The sequence below is a fragment of the Adiantum capillus-veneris genome, chromosome 13, assembly GCF_014529385.1.
Source record: "Adiantum capillus-veneris isolate H3 chromosome 13, ASM1452938v2, whole genome shotgun sequence".
Lineage (NCBI taxonomy): Eukaryota > Viridiplantae > Streptophyta > Polypodiopsida > Polypodiales > Pteridaceae > Adiantum > Adiantum capillus-veneris.
This window is the reverse complement of record NC_140943.1, coordinates 53,641,928-53,661,302: the sequence shown is the minus strand read 5'-3', so window position 1 is coordinate 53,661,302 and position 19,375 is coordinate 53,641,928. Positions and strand designations below refer to the sequence as shown.

The following is a 19,375-nucleotide window of genomic DNA, read 5'->3' as shown; positions in this document are numbered from 1 at the left end:
TTTTTATTCTTGAGGACTATTTAGGGGGGTAGTGTCAACGCACCAAGCTATACATTCCCATTCCCATACAAAATCTTTGTAGCCTATACATTCTTAGTCCACCCCATCAAGGAACCATACGTCCAAAGGTCATGTCTAGATGGAGGCCTTATTGTTGCCGCACACTCATGTGTTTTGTCAAGACCCTTTGCACCCATGTCGTAAGTGCTTACATTTGATCAACTCATGATCATGAGGTACCGACGAACAAAACACACTATTTGTTGCTAGCTACAGTAAAATTTTGCAATAAATTATGTGAACATAGTCTAATGTACAAATTGTAAGGGATAAGTACGAGAAGACGATATTATAGAATTAGAATAAAATACGTATTTCTTTATTTCAGTGTACCTTGCAGGGGTATGCCTTGCAGGTGATACAAATTTGTTGGGACACATGGGACTAGAAACGCTAGAAGACAAGTGTCATTGGTACTACAAGCAATTCAATGTTGGTTAATTGACTGTGTGGGTCTTTTTATTCATTCAAAGGGTGTCGACGCACCATGCTAAACGCACAACTCGAGGGTGTTTTGGACGCTGGTGATGAGGCGGCGCACTTCATCATCATCAATGCCAAGAGTGGTCTCTAGCACCTCCTCGGGGAGAGGCGGGTTGGAGGCAAAGAGGGCAACGGCGAGTTGGGAGGCACCAGGGTTTTGGCTATTGAGGGCGGCGATGGCAAGGGCAGGCTTGGATTTGTCTGGGTTGAATTGGAAGTGGACGAGGCCACGGGGAAATACGAAGAGATCGCCGGCATAGATGGTTTGGTAGAAGAGCTGGTTGGCGGTTGGTTGGGTGGAGGTGGAGACGAAGCCCACGAGCAGCGTGCCTTGGGCGAGGAAGAGGACTTCGGTGGCACGGGGGTGCACGTGCGGCGGGTTGATGCCACGGGGCTTGAAGTCGATGCGGGCAATGGAAAGGCCTTGCGTGTTGAGGGCGCCGAAGTTAGCGGCGCTGACAAGGTTGACAGCGGAGCCGAGGTTTCCGGTGAAGTTGGTGGCATTGCGGAGCAGTTGCGTGGTGAAGTCACAGGATTGCACGGCAGCGGCAGGCTTGCAGGGCAGGCCGTTGATGTTGAAGGTGAGCTGGAGCTGCTGCAGCTCGTCGGAGCTGAGGGCCACGCAGAAGTCTTGCAAGGGGTCCTCGTCAGCAGCGCAACACGTCTGCTGCTCCGGGGACCGAGTCCTGTACTCGACGTCGATCACGTTACCTGCTTGTTCCTTGTTGCTGATCATGCGCGCGTCAACATTTGATTTTTTAAACCACGTAAACCGCGTTTAGCTAGTCACGACCTTTTCAAAAAAACAAATTACCTCCGGTTTCCACAGGACCCGTCACTCTCAAAGCAACACTAACTATTACTAAAGTCTCTTGGCCTACATACCCAACACTTGAGGTAGCATATGTCGCATATGTTGGTTTGAGTCCTCGTTATGCTACATCGTCCGATTGTCGTGATCCGCCAACAAGATGCATATGAAAAGGTTGGTGAGTTGTGGCCTCATGTAGTGAAAATGACTAAACAAGGTGCGATAACAAAAAAGTTCTACTTGAAGTTAGAGTTGCATTTGTTCAGAAACAAGATGGGATGATCTCGTGGGGTCTTTGTTAGTGCATGCATATATTACTGAATGTCAAGCTATAGATGAAGGCACTTCAAAGAGAGATGCTACTAGAAGTGGACCAAAAAGAGATGCAATACATTCTTAAAAGGTCCCATCACAAGCCCCTCCTCCACTTGAGGTGGCTATGAAGGATGCATCAAGAGGAAAGAAGAGTGAACAAACTAAAGGGAGAACAAAGATTCATGCTTACAAGCTCCAATTTGACATTGAGGCTACTATGGATTTGAACAAGGTAGTAGAGGAACGGATTTTGAATAGTAAGTTTTAGTTTACATTGGGTGAAGTTCTTGGTACCAAGCCTGAATTTCATGAGGAGATAATATATACTATTAAGAGGAAGAGACAAACTCTTAGTGAGTCTGTCTACTCATAGGGTGAAGGGGATGTTTTGACACAAGCAATACATGTATATGATAGAAAGGGTGATGAAAGTATTGAGGTTTCTACCAATCATACGAAAGAGAAAACCAAGTTCAATTTCTGGAGGATGACAGTGAAGTTAGAAGCATTCATAGGGGCTACTAGTCTAGAAGTTATTGGGCAAGAGCTACAATGGTAGCTTTGATCAAAGTGGGTGATCTAGAGGAGCCATATGTTTCACTCTTAGATCATGGTTCATAAATAAACCTAATGGCGAAGAGCCTTTACACAAAAGATATGTGAGCAATAGATATAGATTGTGGATGGAAGAATCATGCTGCAAATAATTAATCAGACAATATATATAGTGCTTGTCCAAATATGAAGATGGCTATAGGGGATGTGAAGGATGAGCAACAAGATATTTCTATTATCCTCTTAAACTTGGACAACAATACATCATAGTTATGGGAATGGCAACAATTTCTTACTATTTGTGTGAAAATTGACAGGAATCGCGACATCCTAGAAAATCCTCTACCAAAGACAACCAAAAAATTCAAGGACTACAAGGAAATAAAGGGTTTTGGTTGCACACCATTGTAAAGAGAGTTGCAATGGTATGCAAGGGAGAAGGTTCCTGTCTGAGGTGAAAGGGGAAGAAGGTTTTTGAAAAGGTATTTTAGGATTTTAAAATAGGGATCAATATCTTTTGTGAAGTTTGAGGACTTGCAACGAACTGCACACCAATATGTACATAATGTACAAAAGGGTTTTAGGCAAAATGGTTTCCTAGATGATAATGAACGTATTCTATATGTGTTTGAGGAAGTTCCTTCTGTAGATACCATGGATGAACTCAATGCTATAATGGATTTGATTTTGCATATTGGGAATAAAAATTTTAAATTATGTGCTTTGGAGACGTATAAGGGCCTAATCGAGACCTTCAAATAATAATGTTCCAATAAAGATAGTGGGCTAGAAATGTGAGTAGAAACAAATTACAAATCATTTGCAAAATGAAGGTGAAACCAGTGGCCTTACCATTTCCATTGGATTGTAGGGAGAACATGGAACGAGCTTCTTAATTTGTAGCCAAATCTCAAGGATCCAACAAATATTTGCCATTATTTTACACATAAATCTTTAAAGGTTGGCTGTGAAGAGCCTTTGAGAGATTGAGAAAATGCTTTCAATGTATGGTAAGGCTTTTGCATTTGAGCTGCATGAGATATAATGTGTTGATCCTGTATTGTTGTGCCCATTGTCATTTTCATAATACCTCATATACCTTGGAAGTTGCGACCTATTCAAGTTTTAAAAGCTCATTTGCCAAAATTGATAAAGTTACTCAATAAAAAGCTCAAGATGGGTTTCTTGGAGCCTTCTTGTGCACCATATTCAAACAGGTGGTTCATAGTGCCCAAGAAGAATGGTGCTTCATGGTTCACCCAGTATACACAACTAGTGAATAAGGTCACAATTAGAGAGTTTGTAGAGGCATTTTTAGGACTACAATCTATGCAATGGGAGATCTCTGCTTAGGCTATGTAAAATTTTAGTTAGTCATTGAAAGAAGGGATTTTCTGTCATGAAAGTAGGGATATTTTGACAATAATGAGGACACCTTTGGGATTGGTAAGGATGTTCACCTTACCTCAGCGAGAAACTAATTTGGCTACAAAAATGATGAATAGGATGAATCATGTCTTATGTGACTTCATGCCTCAAATCACAATGCCCTTGCTTAATGATGTGCTTATCAAAGGATGTGATGTACACGAGAAAGATGAAGCTCCAGATTTGAGGGGATGCCACCAGTTTGTGGCAAACTATATAGCAAGTTGTAATAAGATCTTATCCAGAGACAAAGAAGTTAACCTTACCTTATCAAGCCAAAAGCATATATTTAGAGTCAAATAAGTGCTAATTTTTGTGAGCATGTGTGGTCTTTATGGTAGAAGGCCTTGTCAGCTAAAATTGATGTAATTAAAAGGATGAAAAAAACATGTACATCTATCATTGAGGTTTGCAAAATTTCTACGTGCATGTGTCTTTTATCTCATTTGGATTCCACCCTATGTGCATGTAGTAGATCCTCCTTATCAAATTTTGCAAAAGAATCAAAAGTTTCAATGGGGAGAAGCACATACAAAAGCTATGAGGAAGTTGAAGAAGAAATTTCTTTCATCACCAACCTTAACACTTGTTTGGTAACCTAATAGGACATAATAGTTTCCTTTCAAAGTTTTGAAAAACGATCCAATACTCCTAGTAGACTTGCTATTTTTCAAGAATCCTTAAGCTTGAAAGTAAAAGGCCACTCTTAATGGTAAAACAATTAGCCTTCAAAATTCCTCAATGCTTGGTCATGGTAGGCTTCCAAAGTTGATCTACTGCTGCATTTTACCAAAAACAACAACTTATCTAGGACAATCCTATAGTAAGGATTTTTTTTGACACATTAATAGTCAAATCCCAATATACAAAAATATGAAACCAACTTGTTACACTCTCCCTAACAAAAAATTGTGTATCTACATACAACCATATACTGGCTCTATTTGGCAAAAGCACCAAATATTACACTATATGAAAATACAAACAACAAAACTGCACACCCACCATGCCCATTAAACTTGTTACTTTTAATTTATGTCACAAGATTTTTAAACAAATTTTGCAAAATTTTCAAACATTATTTGGGGATAAGATTAATTGTTGAGATTGCAAGAAACGAATTCATAATTCATTAATGGACCTCATCTACTTGGATGATGAGCTCACATGCATTCAAGTAAAACACTGACATACATGCATGCCAAAGTGCATCAACCAAGGAAGGAAGGGAACCCCATTACCTACCGCAATGGTCGTGTCATCATAGATACATACGGGCTTATAGGCTATGGCACATGCTATGAGGAGATACATTTGACATTTTGGAGCTCCAATGGTGACCTATGGACACATCTAGGGAGACTAGAGGAGATGATGAGTGATTGTGTCATTATACTACTTAGAGAGACACACAAGATCCCAGAGAGGATCTCACCATGCATACATAGATTTTAGTGGGACTCCATACATAGGGGTTATACATTCCAGAACACATCCAAGAGTTAGAGGAATCATTCATACTCTTCCATCATGAGCCCCAAACCAGGATACAAATTGTGGCACGCGACCTGGATGCCCATTTCTTTTGGATCCCTATTGAGATCTTAGTTGACTAGATCATATACATAGTCCAGTACTACTTTGCTCTATTTGGCTCCATTACATTTTCTCAAAAAGAATAGGAGGATGGGGAGGATGGTGAGTCACCTTACACATGCCTTATAGAGGGGATTACGGAGTAATCATCTCGTTGGGGAGTCTTCCTAATGGGAGACTTCAACACTACGAATTGCAGCATACAATGTGAGAGCTATGAATTTGAGGATCCCAAGATTCTACAACCCCTAGAGCACAAAGATACTAGGAGGGCTTCCACCAGCATTACCCACCCCACAAGATATGGGCTTCAGTTACTCAGATTGGGACCTCAACATTGTCTCATTATATATAGCAAGATGACACAATGGAGCACTTCATTATATATAGCGAGATGGCATGATGGCCCACTTTAGGAGGTTTGACATGCATCCACCCTATGTAGCAAAGGGGGGAGGTTGTACAATGGACTACATTATTGGATCTAGAGAGACATTACGGTTAACTATATCACCATACCACTTAGACCCATAAGAGCCAACCATGGCCACCTCAGCTTCTCTCTCACATAGGAGCCCCCATCACTCACACATAAATCATATACACTTTCCATACCACTATCTATTTTACACATGATCTATCCTTCATTTACTCATCACATGTTTGCCAAGGCCTCCTTTCCTTGATCCTGCCACCTCCCTATCCACATTCACCTCTCAGATTTCATCCATCCTTCACACATCCACCATTAGCTGTTTCCTACACATCACCCACACTAGCCACACACCTCCACTTGTAACCCCCCCATAATAGATGGTATGATGATGAGTGTAGAGAGCTATACAATAGACTATGATCACATAGAGCACTAGAGAGGATCATAGAGTGGGAGTCCAAGTGATAGATGAGATATCCTACTTGCTACAAGGAGCGAGCATTTGAGGAGGTCCAAGAGCTAGCTTTTCTTGCACGATGAAGGAGGTGCTCCAAAGCTATGGCAATCAATAAAAAATGAAAGAAATGGCACAAGAAACGATTTAAAAAGGTGAAGAGGCCCACATCATCTCTGTGTTGGAAGATACCAACATAAGTGCCCTTGCACATTCTAGAGCTTGATATATTTTTCTCTCTTGCACACCCTCACTCTCTGGAATTGTTGTAGCTGAGGCTCAAAAGTATGTATGTGTGTCTGTGTGTGTGTGTGTGTGTGTGTGCCAAAGGGAAGAATTCAATGCATTTAATGCTTGCCATTTTATTCTACATCAATGTTTTTTTTTCTTAGAGAGAATTGTGGTGGGACTACCCTCTTTAAGGAGGTTAACCCTCAAAGGCACCGTCCACACATAAGGGTGCTCTACAGATTCCAAACTGCCCCCAAAAGAGGAATTGACTACGATTTTGGGTCCGTCTAGACCATGGCGTACCACCTTTCCTTGCCAAATGTTGTCCGATGGCCTTGCTTACTATGCTATTGATCGAAATAACGGCGACCTGGCACGCTTAAAGTCTCACTGTTCACGATCGACCAATGGACTCCACAAGCCCTGAACCGCTTTGAACTCTCATTTCAGGTTCGCTCCTATGGGGGGGCCCTTCCCACACCCTGCTTAGTCCTGCTGCCCCGCCCTGTAAGGAATTCATCCCTCAACCTTGAAAACCCCTGGTTGCTTGGGCTGCCTTCCCATAGAGGATATCCAAAGCCTCCCAAGGGACATTACCTGGATAGGAAAAAATAGTGTTTAAGAGCACTTGCTTTTTTAAAATCCATTCTACTTTGAAGAGAGCTTAGATCTTTCAAAGAACACCCTCAAGATTCCAAAGAACTTCAAGATTCTCCCAAATCATCTGCTAGTGGAGCATCCAAAAGGGCCCCAAAACCCAAGCACATAGGGCACATGCCCATGCTATGGAAGTGACTAAGACAGGAGCCATTGAAAAGGTTACAAGGGAACATCAAAGCTTCAACAAGGTAGCTCAAAGGTAAACATTCAAAAGGTCTTCTTCGAAGTTCTCAAAGCAAAACAAAGGGACCATCTTTTTTTTTTTGTGAAGAGGAGTTTCACTCCAGTGAAGAGGAAGAGGAGCTTTCACAGAAGGAAAAAAAACTATCTCTCTCCTTTAATTTAGAATGAAATGAATCCATCCAAGCACAATAATTTTGAATAGATTTCAAAATTTTAAGGGATAATTGTGCTTGTGTAAAGAGGTAGACACTGGATACAAGAGTCTCCTAAGCTAAGACCCCTCTATTAGCATAATGTGTGAGAAGGGAATAGAAAAGTACAACAGGCAAGGGTTTCATGCTTGGCAAAAAAAGTTAAGAGGATACCTCATGAAAAAATGATTATTGTCTGTTATCAGCACATCCCTATAGCAACAAGCCAAAATTGATGGAGTGCACACTAGGGAATCTACTCTCATCATAAGTGCACAAAATTTGGCCAAAGACAAACAAACATTAGGAATTATCATCACCTCCTTGCATGACAACTAATGTGCATTTCATAGATGAATGTAAGCATGTACATGAACCTTGGCATGTCCTAGAAATCAAGGATCCAGGGCTAAAAGAAGTAAAGTTAGTCTCAAAATACAACTTTACAAGTTCACTATGGTTGAAGGGGAGGACATTGCTAGCCTAGTAAATAGGCTTAAGAGAATTTTCACACAGCTCACTTACATCCAATGCAAAGTACTAGAAGATGACAAAGTGACCGTGCTTTTGAGTGTACTTCCACCCTCTTATGAACACTTAGTCACCATACTTGAAGAAAAAGAACCGGCTCCACCTTTCCAAGATGTCATCAACTCAATTCAAGTAGACGAAAGAAAGCAAAAAGACTCATTAACATCATTAGGAGGGGATTTTGTCACGTCGTCCTCAAGGAAAGGTATTCACCATCGACATCATCAACCGGAAGAAAGTGTTATGAATGTGGAAGAATGGGACACGTACTAAAAGATTTCTACACAAACAAAGCTTGCAACAAATGCGGTAAGAAGGGACATCCTCCTTCTCGATACTACTCAAATGGAGGTAGCAGCAGTCGAGAAAGCAGCAGTATTAGCAACAACAGTAGAAGCTACAAAGGGAAGAGACCTATCAAAGGATCAGTTCACATGGTAGAGGACAAAGAAGAAGACAAAGGTGATAACAATCTTGTCTTCTACGACAACATACTTTGGAGATGCAGCCTCTCTACTTATAGGGGAGGACTTTTCTTTTTCTGTGTGGATATTATCATCCTGTGTAGATTTTGTCATCCCAGTGTGTGTATACCAACTTATCATCCTTACTGGATATTACATCTTCAGTATTTTATCCTAGTCCAAATCCCAAGGGGAGGATTGTAAAGTGTGGGTTTTGTCCTAGAGTTTGAGTGAAGAAGGGAAGAGGGGGAATTATCCCACATGTAATGGAGTCAAGCAGTAGAGCTACTTAAAGCTCACTTTCATAAATAAAAAACACAGTTGAAGTTTGCACTACATGTTTGTCTATGGTGAGCATGTGCTAAGCTAATTCAATACTCAAGATTGTGTTTATGAGCTCAAGATAATCTATCTTGGAACCTAGTTCACTTGAGTGATAATCTTGCTTACACACACTCACACAATTGCACTGTGTTTCTCTTTCATCCACCCTAGCTAGCACGATCGCATTCTTATTAGCTGATTTATCAACATGTCACCATTTCATACACCCATTTACTAAAGGAAATTGTATTAAAAAGTCATTAAATATGTATTAAACATATTTTTTTAAACATATAATGCAACTTAGAATACAATACACATGTATATCTTGGTGGCAATTGATTATTGCATAGAGTGGGTGGAAGCAGTAGCTTTGAGAGATAATGTAGCTAGTTCGGTTTCTTTGGTATAAGAACATCTTGACAAAAATGGGTTGTGTTGTGGAACTTTCTAGTGATTAGTGTTGATCTATATATATTATCTCTATATATAGCATCCTAGTCCCCTCTATATAAACTCATATTTTGTGATCAGTTAACACACTTTGGGGTTTGCATATGATGGTGTCATCTCTCTCTCTCTTCTTGTCTACCTGCTCTCTCTCCCTCCAATTCAACATGGTATCATAGCATAGTAGAAGGAGATGCCCTCATCTCATCAGAAGTCCTCATCTCATCGTTTCACAGAGGACAACATAAAACATAAGTGCTTACAACTCATAAGAGTAGTGGAACTTTTAATTCTTGGAGGTTTTTGATGATGCTAACATTAGGAAGAGAATGGGGTCTATGTGGGCCTCTTTATTTGGCAGTTTAAGGAAGTCAAACCTTTAGTATTAAGAAAGTAATCAATGGGAAACTTTTGAATTCAAACAGGCAAAATGGCTAGTTTATTTGTATTCAAAGTTTCCCCCAAAATGGAATTTAAAATCTAGTGGGTAAAACCATATCGTGTCGCATATCTACGGAAAGAGCTCGATGCGTAGATTGCAAATCCACGATCTCCGCTCAAATTGGAGATCATATGTGGGACTTGTGGAAGGCCGTAAATCATAAAATTGTCAACGTCCTTTTTGGGGGAAAAAGTTGCATCCTTTGACCACTCTTACACATCTCTTACACACCCACCATTCTTGCACACATGCCCTACACCTATTCGTCAAAATGTTAATCACCTCCATAAGCTCATGGCAAAAGACGAGGCCCTCCTACACCCCATTCTCTTCCTAATGTTTAAACTTTATCACTAATGGCATGGAGATTTATGCACTTTTAGCTTATAAAAATTGCATAATATGGTAAAGACTACAATGTGTCATGTGACAAATTTAATGTGGACTCGAATAAACATGAGCTCACTAGATTTTACCACTGTTGGTCAAGGAGATCAACAAAAAACCTTCTAGTATGACAGAGAGAGATGAAAAATCTTGAAAGATAAATATAATGTGCCGGACAAATAAGATATCCAAGCTTTGGTATCATGAGTATGAAGGGTAGTGTGCACATGTGTTTCAAAAGAGAGAGATTTGAATCATATTCCTCAGTAGTTTGTGTCATCCATGTGAGTGTTGTTTGTGTGGTAATTCAACACTGCAATAGCTTCTAGAATTTTCTTTGAGTATACTCCATGTGCTAATTTAGGTGTTTTAGCGCGTTCAACACTGGAATAGCTTCTGCCCTATACAGCGCTGCTCAAGAGAGCTTTTCTTCAATCTGGGTAGCAAAACCACGGTTTTGTAGCTACTTTTGGCTTTGTTTAGAGCTTTTTTTGAAAGGATAACATCTTCTCAAAATAGTATTCAAGATCCATCAGGGACAATTCAATTTCCAAATCTATCTCCCTCTCTCTCAAAATAAGATAACCATGGTTTTGTAGCTACTTTTGGCTTTGTTTAGAGCTTGTTTTGAAAGGATAATATCTTCTCAAAATAGCATTCAAGATCCATCAGGGACAATTCAATTTCCAAATCTATCTCCCTCTCTCTCAAAATAAGATAAGCTTCCTAGAGGCCTAACCTTTTGTGCATCATTAAATCTATCTTTTCAACTTGTTGCTTTGCCAAATTGTGAAACTATTTCTAACCATTTGCCAAATCCATCATGTACCTCCTGGGAGTCACAAGTCTCTTAAAGACCTACATTATCTCTTATTTTCTTGTCTCTGACACTTTCTTCCATAAGAATATTTTTGAAAGGCATGGTCTAGAAGCCAGTTCTAGAGACATATGTTTAGTTTAATCTTTGTGTTTATCTAGCCTCACCACCTCTACTTCATTCCTTTTAGCATCACTTCCATGAAAATGAGTTTCCATGACTAGTGGACACTCAATATGTGAGGATTAGCCAAAGGAACAAAGAACCTCAACTTTAAACTAAAAGATTGTGCTTGGAGTGTGAGAGACTCAAGCTTGCACTTGAGTATCCCTAAAGATTTGGGAAGATAAAATGTAGGGACTAGAAAATATCATTCATCCCTTAAAACTGTTGATCAAAATCTTGATTTGATAACATATAAGTTTGAGTTTTGCGAAAAAAGATCACTAAGCATAGATAATATGAGAAACTCTTTTTCTATCGTTCATAGAATTACGCATGAAATTATTGAAGCTAAAAAAATGAGATTTATTGTATCATTAAGTCAAATTAGGATTGACAATGATGAAATTCAAACCTAATTTTGAGCTACTACTCTAGTTTGAACTTCGTGATAAAGTAGTGGCTCACCCTTAGGTTTAAGTATTAACCTAGCCAAAATAAAGAACAATGTTTGTATTCAGTACAACAATTACTCTAAAATGCATGAGGCTCATCTTCAATATTGGGAGGGTGGAGGCTCAAACTTAAGTTTGAGTCTCAAAAGGGAAATTAGGCTCCTTATCATCAAAGGAGAGAACTTCCAAACTTGGAAACACAAAAAGCCACTTAAAAGTGATGAGGCTCAAACACCATGAGATGGTAGAGACCTGACAAGCTTCATGGTAAGGCAGAGGATTGAAGAAACCCATGAGAGGCAAAGCTTGAGCGTCATGAGATGTAGAAGCTTGGGCGTCATGGGAGGTAGATACTTTAAGTTATTTGAACCTCTACACGCACAAGGTCCAAACTTTAGTTTGGGCCTCAGTTTAGGATACGTGCTTGAGCTTAGGATTGAGCATAGAGGCTCAAACTTAAGTTTGAGCCCCTTGAAAAGAATGAGGCTCAAACTAAGGTTTTGTGCCTCATAAGAGGGTAGAATATCGAGCTTAAGTTTGCGCCTCTTGAGAGTGATAAGAGACATGACTCTCTTAAATGTTTTAAGTAGTCAACATGATCTATAAAATATATTTACCCCTTCATCAACTTGCCATAATTAAACAAATATAAGGCCCAAACATAACACTAGTTTGATAACACATGTATAAAGTGTCCTTTTAGGGTGTTTGAAAAAATCCCAGTTATCCTACTAGACTTGTCATTTTTTTAAAAATCTTACTTAAGATGGAAGCTAAAGAACCACTCCTAATGGTTAAAATAAGTAGCCATCAAAATTTCTCGCTATTGATAGCCGTTTTTCGGCTTTCCATAATTGCCATAGTAAGCTACCTCACCCTATCAAATCACTCAAACATTTTGGTTATCCCTACCATTTCACTGTACATAGGCGTGTGTGCGTTAGGGAACTTTCTTTATATTTTCTTAAAAACCCTTAATTAGCTAGTCATTGGGCTAGTTGAGCTAAAAAAAATAAAAAAATAAAAATTATAAGTATATTATGGCCCATTTGTGTGTAAATATTTCATTGTATATAGGGCCTAAATATAAGGATTTTTTTCATAATTATTTTGGTATTTATTTAAATATTTATACTTAGGTGTGTGTTATTTATGCTATGTACATTGACTCACCATTACCATATTTTTTCTTACCATTTTGCATACTCTTTATTCCATATAAAAATAATTTCATGCAAGCTTCTCTTATTTTTGGTGTAACTCCATCCCAACAAAAATCCAAAAAAACTAGTTCTATTTATGTGTATATTTTTTCACTATTGTGATTTTTTCCTTCCGACATCTATTCTCTATTACTCTCATAAATTAGACCACCAAAAATATTCATCTTTTTATGGTAGACTTATAATGAGAGAGATTTATTTTGACCCCTTTATATTTTTTTTCCGCCTATATTATTTATATTTGACATGTACATATTTTTTTAGACCCCTCAATATTTGATTTGCTTAGTTGTACTATTCACCTATATCATGATCTTAACAATATCTTCAATTATAGACCTACCAAATAAGGAAGGGTATGTGGCATGCATGAATGCACCATGGGGAGCTCACTCTTGGAGGTATTCAAAAGAATCATCCAAAGAAGGACCTCCCAAGGACTTTGTGCAGTGGAAAAAACAGTCGGTTTTGCTGAAATTTTAAAGATCACATGCTCCTCAAATTTGAAAAGGTGATACACACAAACATTGTAGCTCGTGAGCTAAACTTTTACCTCAAATTGTTTTATATTTTTTTGAGCTACGAGCTGTGAGCTATGATTTTATTGGTGGACCCCAGTTTGCCCATGCTATGCAGCCACACTCCCTCTTCCACTTTATCATTTTCCTCTTTCATACACACTCCTCCCTCTCCTTCCCACTCCCAACCCTGCAACTCCCATGTCCTAATTCACCCTCTTCACCATTGCCACATCTCTCACACCTCCATAGCCTTCATCCTCCATTTCTACACCCTAGGTGTCCCCCTTTCTCTCTACATATATGTCCATATTACCATACTCTCTTCAGCTTTGTAAAGAACTTCAAAAAATCAGCAACAATCCAAGGTTAACCTCTACAAATGAAGGCTTTATCATGAATTTTCCAAGGTTTGAACATAACATAGCTTCATCGACACGCGCTACTTCGCCATGCTGACCGCTTCTTCTACCGGTGCTGTAAAGAGGTGAATGTCAACTTCTCCAAGCTTCAACCTTGGTTTACAAGCTTATCCCTTCTCTAAATTTTCTCGTCATATATCTCACCATTTGGTGAATGATTTTGTAAATATTTTGTAGTGATAATTACTAACTACTAACCACTAACCTTATTGTAAAATGCACCCTCTACTAGAGTAGGCACTCCCAAATTATTCACTCAATCCCTCTCTCCTTTCATCCTCAATAATTCTCTTCCCTTGAGCCCACATCCATGTGACTCAAAGGATAAGAGAGACCCACCCTCATTTAAAAAAAACAAAATATGCATAATCTTTGATTTCTTCAAATAAACTTGATTAGGTCTAATCCTAATCGGGGCTTTTAAAACCTATAAATAGAGTCCTTCTCTCCCTTGTAAATCAACACATGATCACACTACACCACACCATTCTCAACACATAACACACCACTCTTCAAGCCTAGTTGTGTAGAGTGTGTGCATCGTGAGTGCTCTATTCCATCATTACACATAGGTGCATGGAGAAGCTTGAAGTTAGTTATGCCATCTAGAGAAGTGGAGTGTATGCCATACTCTTCACCACACTTGTGCATAAATAAGATTTATAGTTTTGGGTGCAATTTTATGCTGCAACTACGACTCTTCTCTCCAAATTGACTTGATAAGTTGGCTAATCAGGTGGTTGAAGGTATATTTTCCTTGAAGTTTGTTGTGCCATTTCATGCTTGGTGGTTTGAGGGCTTGTTGAATTGTTTGCCTAAAAGGTCAATTGTAAGAGGGCTCCCGTGACCCTAAGACAATTTGTGTATTGGCAACAAGGTCAAGTTTTGTGTTGTCTCTCTATTTCTCATCAAGCTTTGTGTGCATCTAGTCTTTAAGGCTAAGACTGAGTTGCTCAAGCTGATTTGTTCTCTTTACCTCTCTCTGGCGTGGTAAATGTTTTTGTTTGGTGTGTGTGGCTATCTTGCATTCCCCTCTCTTTGTGCGTTTGAGTACAAGGAGATATCACGTGTGTCCTAGTTCGCATCTACAACTAGGTGGTGTCCCTTTTCTTGTTTGGTTTCTGGCTGTGGGTTGTTGTTGTCTCTGATTGTGCTTGCCCCAGCCCCCTTTGAGCAGCATGGGAGCCTCGAAGGGTGTTTAGAGGCCGCTCTTTTTGTTGCCCGCCCCGGACCGCCTCAAATTGGTGCCATTTATCCGATCATACAACATGTAGATTGTGTAACGTCTGTCTTTATCTGCTCTCATCTTTGAAGAACCTTTGTTGTATGATTATAAAACCTTGTGTGATATGAAAGGTTCTCAGAGCCAATAGCAGGATGTAATGAAGTGACGGAGTAAACCTCCTCCATTGAGAAAGTTTCCATAAGCACCCCCCAGGATCAAAGATCTTGAAATATCTTTCCCAAAGAGAGATGTATGGTATGGAATCACTTACTGATTTCGGTTGAAGAAACTTGTAGATTCTATTGTTGTCCATCATTGCATCTATCACTATGAATGTGATATAAAAGATTGGTTGCTCTTCCTCCTGTGTAAATTTGATGTATCTTCTACGATCTTCAAGAGCTTGTATGAGCAAATTCCTGAACTCTAGCTCATAAAATTCATTCAACCTGGGTAGGCTCATCAAGTCAAAAATTCTATGACCTTCATGATTTAGGAAAGCTTTATCCATGCTTCTAGCTGCTATTGGAAGATATTGCAAATAGTTTACCACATAAGTAGATAATAGATGAAGGTTTCTATTGCTTCCAACACATTGGAAGAGAACTGATTGATGAAATATCCACATGTAGCAATCAAAATTTTTTTCATCTATGATGAAGACCAGAAGCATCACAATGTGCGACCACCATACACCAAAGAACCAAATGAAGAAGGTTTGGAACCATCCGTTCATCACCAAGTATTCATGTCCTCTTCCACTTAAGAAGGTATGGTGCCCCGGATAAAAGGTATATGTGAAGAGAGGAGAAGCTGACTTTGAAGAGGTGAAACCCAATGTGAAGATGATTGGGGCTTCAAAATCTTGGATTTTCTTGCTAAGAGATTGTCCCATGAATGAAGAGCCACCCACTAAAACACCATTGGAGAGAATGATACCCTTCTGATAGTTTCCTTTTATGATTTTATTTTTTACTACTCTCCCATGTTCTTCATCCCCTTCTAAGCCCCCCCTTTGGCAAGGTTGTAACTCCTCACATTGTACCACCTCAAAGGTTGATGGATTACTGTTTGATTTTGTGAAAACTTTGGCTTCTTGCATGATAGGTTCCTCCATGCTTAACATACATGGGTCATACCAATTCTTTTCAACATCCTCAAACACTTCTTGAAGATTATCCTCACATGGATTCAACTCACACTCTTCTACTTTGTTTTGGAGTTGGCATTCCATGTACACAATCAGCTCTTTATGATCAATGTGGTCTATGATCTCTTCACCTATGATTTCATCTTCTTCTTCACTCTCTTCTTTTAGACAAGATACACTCTCAGAACATTCCATAAGATCAAGGTTATCTTCAAGGTCTTCATTCTCCATAGAGTCATGTTGCACAAAAGCTTCGCTTGCTTGGACTAGATTTTGATCCTCCGCCAAAAGGTTGGATGTATCCATTATTGAATCATCAATTCCATTTGAGATATCTTGTGTCGATTTTTGCATGCTTGTGATAAAGGTAGAAGAAAGATATTCCACATTTGAATCTTGGCCACACACTTTAGCACTTGAATAATCAGCTGGCATGTAAGTAACTTCTTCAACATTTGTCGGAGTAGAAGGAGACAAGTATGGCAAAGGAGATGACTCCTTGATAGAAACACTTTCATGATGGTTGGTTCTTCCAGCATGATGGAAACCATTTTTGATGTAGAAGTACTTGTGAAACTTCCTTCAGGCAATAGTGACCGCTTCTTCAAAGGTAGAGGGTCCACTACAAGGAACCTTAGTCTTTAGGAAAGGAGACAAACCTGAAATAAATTGCTCCATTTTTACATAATCTAGAAATGTAGAACTAAACCCATATCCTCCCCATTGACGAGAAAAAATATCCTCATAAGCATAGTAGTCTTCACCATGTTGTTGAAGTCTCCCTAATGAAGCCCATGCTTTCTCCGTTGTTGGAAATTTAGAGAATCTGCTCTTCAAAGCTTTGGAAATTTGGGTATACCCATCTTCAATCTGAGAAGAAATACTCCACAACCATTGCTCAGCGTTGCCTCTAAGGCATAGCAATAGAAAATCCCCTTTTTCAATGTCATCCCTTTTACCAAGGATACGACAAACCATTCTAAAATCAGCAAGAAAATCATCAACATCTTCTTCTAGATTTCCGAAAAAGATTGGGATATCATCAAAGGTATAGCATGTTATAGTCTCTCAATGCTAGAACCACACAAAGATTAGTTCCAAACAATCATTTTCTCTCATGACATCAACTAACTACACAAAGTTTTGAAAGGTCTTTCAACATGAATTCTAGATTCTTATGTGCAAATGTTTTTTTTTCTTTCTTATGTTATGCTAATCCAAACAATATTCTAGATAAATTTTTATTGCATTGAAATTAAACTCAATCATACAAGTTTTCATGATTCATATAATCTTCTTGATTATGCTAAAATTCAAGCATTAATACAACAACAATAAGCACAAAGTCATTCCTCAGTGGGGGCACCAATTTGAGGCGGTCCAGGGCGGGCAACAAGAAGAGCGGCCTCTAAACACCCTTCGAGGATCCCATGCTGCTCAATTGGGGTTGGGGCAAGCACAATCAGAGACAACAACAACCCACAGCCAGAAACCAAACAAGAAAAGGGGCACCACCTAGTTGTAGATGTGAACTAGGACGCACGTGATATCTCCTTGTACTCAAACGCACAAAGAGAGGGGAATGCAAGATAAGCACACACACCAAACACAAACATTTACCATGCCTGAGAGAGGTAAAGAGCACAAATCAACTTGAGCAACTCAGTCTTAGCCTTAAAGACTAGATTCACACAAAGCTTGACCTTGTTACCAATACACAAATTGTAAGAGGGTGCTCGGTGAGAGGGCTCCCGTGACTATATAAAACCTCTCCTTTTGAACTCACGTTATACATTAACATGAATACATAGTGCACCCCCGAGGTGCGTGGCCTTTGGGAGTTGACATACTTCTCCATATCTTTAGTTAAACCCGCACATTTTTATTTTTTTTGCTATCCAAAATCCATCTTTTTGAAGACAATGGCTTTGAAATGTAAGTCCCAAAACTTGTCTACATATTTGTGAATAGATTTGTAGGAAGAGAGCTTCAAGCTTTGCTATTCGGTGAGTACTTTGTCTTTGGCATCGGTAGCCAAAAAATACTTCATGATGGAAGCTCTTAAAGCTTTCCATGTTCGTGGAGCTTCACCGTTTTCCTGTAGGCTAGACCATCATTGTCTGGTGGACTTTTGAAAATGCATAGCTACATGGAGTAGCTTAGAGGACTCCATGAAGCCCTCATCTCCAAACACCACATCAAATTGTTGGATGAAGATCAAGACTTTGTTCGTAGCACCAAAGGTGCCATCGTAGGTAAGGAAAGAGATGATTTCCTCCCTCTTTGGACTTTTTGAGCTTGGATGACCTCTTCCATGCGGCATAGGATTTTCTATGGCCTCTTTTTTTTGGTGGTTTGAAAGCTACACCATCACTTTCTTCAGAAGAGGAAGAATTTGAGTAGGATGGAGAAGAGGGTGACCTCTTTCTCGCCTTTTTCTTCCCTTGTTCCTCCTTGTCTGCACCATCACTTTCTTCAGAAGAGAAAGATAATGAAGAAGATGGAGAAGAGGGTGACCTCTTTCTCGCCTTTTTCTTCTCTTGTTTTCTATCATCCCTCTTTGAATTTTGGTGTGGAGAAGTATGCGATGGTCTTAGGGGGGTGTTCGAGAGAGTTTTTTCCGCCCTCTTTGTGGAGCAAGCCATCTCTGTCGAGGTGGCAGGAGACTCACTTCTTTCTGGCTCTTTCGGTGGGGGATCTACCATTGAAACTTAAGTTCTTCTTTGGGAAGGATATGCATCGTCAAGTAGTAGATTTTTGAGCCCTTTGTACGGATCCTCTTCTTCTTACCTTATCGAAGAGAGGCCTCTTTTGGAAGTCTCACAAGGAGGCTTCCTAAGTACTCTCTCTTCTTGGTGGGGAGTTTGGAGAATTCCATGAGCATGTAACTACCATTGCACATCACTTTGGAGGGATGGATTGCCCATGGATGGTTGAAGCCCAGAAACAAGGTAATTGAAAAGTATAGGGGCATAAATTTTAGTAGCCTGTTCATTAGAAAAATCAAAGTTATCAACATTAATTTCACTCTCTTTACTATTGTCAGCCATTCTAACAAATTTTAGGTGTAAAATTTTTAAGCATACTTTGGCACTTCAAGCCCTAGTTGCTACTCCTCTTAATCCCTTTAGAAAAGCACTCAAGCTCCTGTACCCGTGGCATGAATATCATTAATTGCAAGGAATAGAAGAGAGGGTCTTTCAGCACCAAAACAATACCAACTCTTGTCAAGCTTCTAATAGCTCAACGGTGGTTAAGCCGTAGGCAAGCTCCGTAAGACTCCACTATTAAGACCATAGCTCTCAACGATGATGCCCCGTTATCTGCACGAAGGAGGCACACTGCAAGGCTGAAAATCCCTATTCTACTTAATCAACTACAATTAATAATATCAACCATTTA

The 19,375-nt window shown here is 39.5% G+C and overlaps 1 pseudogene; it reads left to right on the top strand.

Moving 5' to 3' along the window:
* Positions 1 to 547: 547 nt before the first annotated feature.
* LOC147444009 (uncharacterized) lies at positions 548 to 1,297 on the top strand (annotated as a pseudogene).
* Positions 1,298 to 19,375: the final 18,078 nt, after the last annotated feature.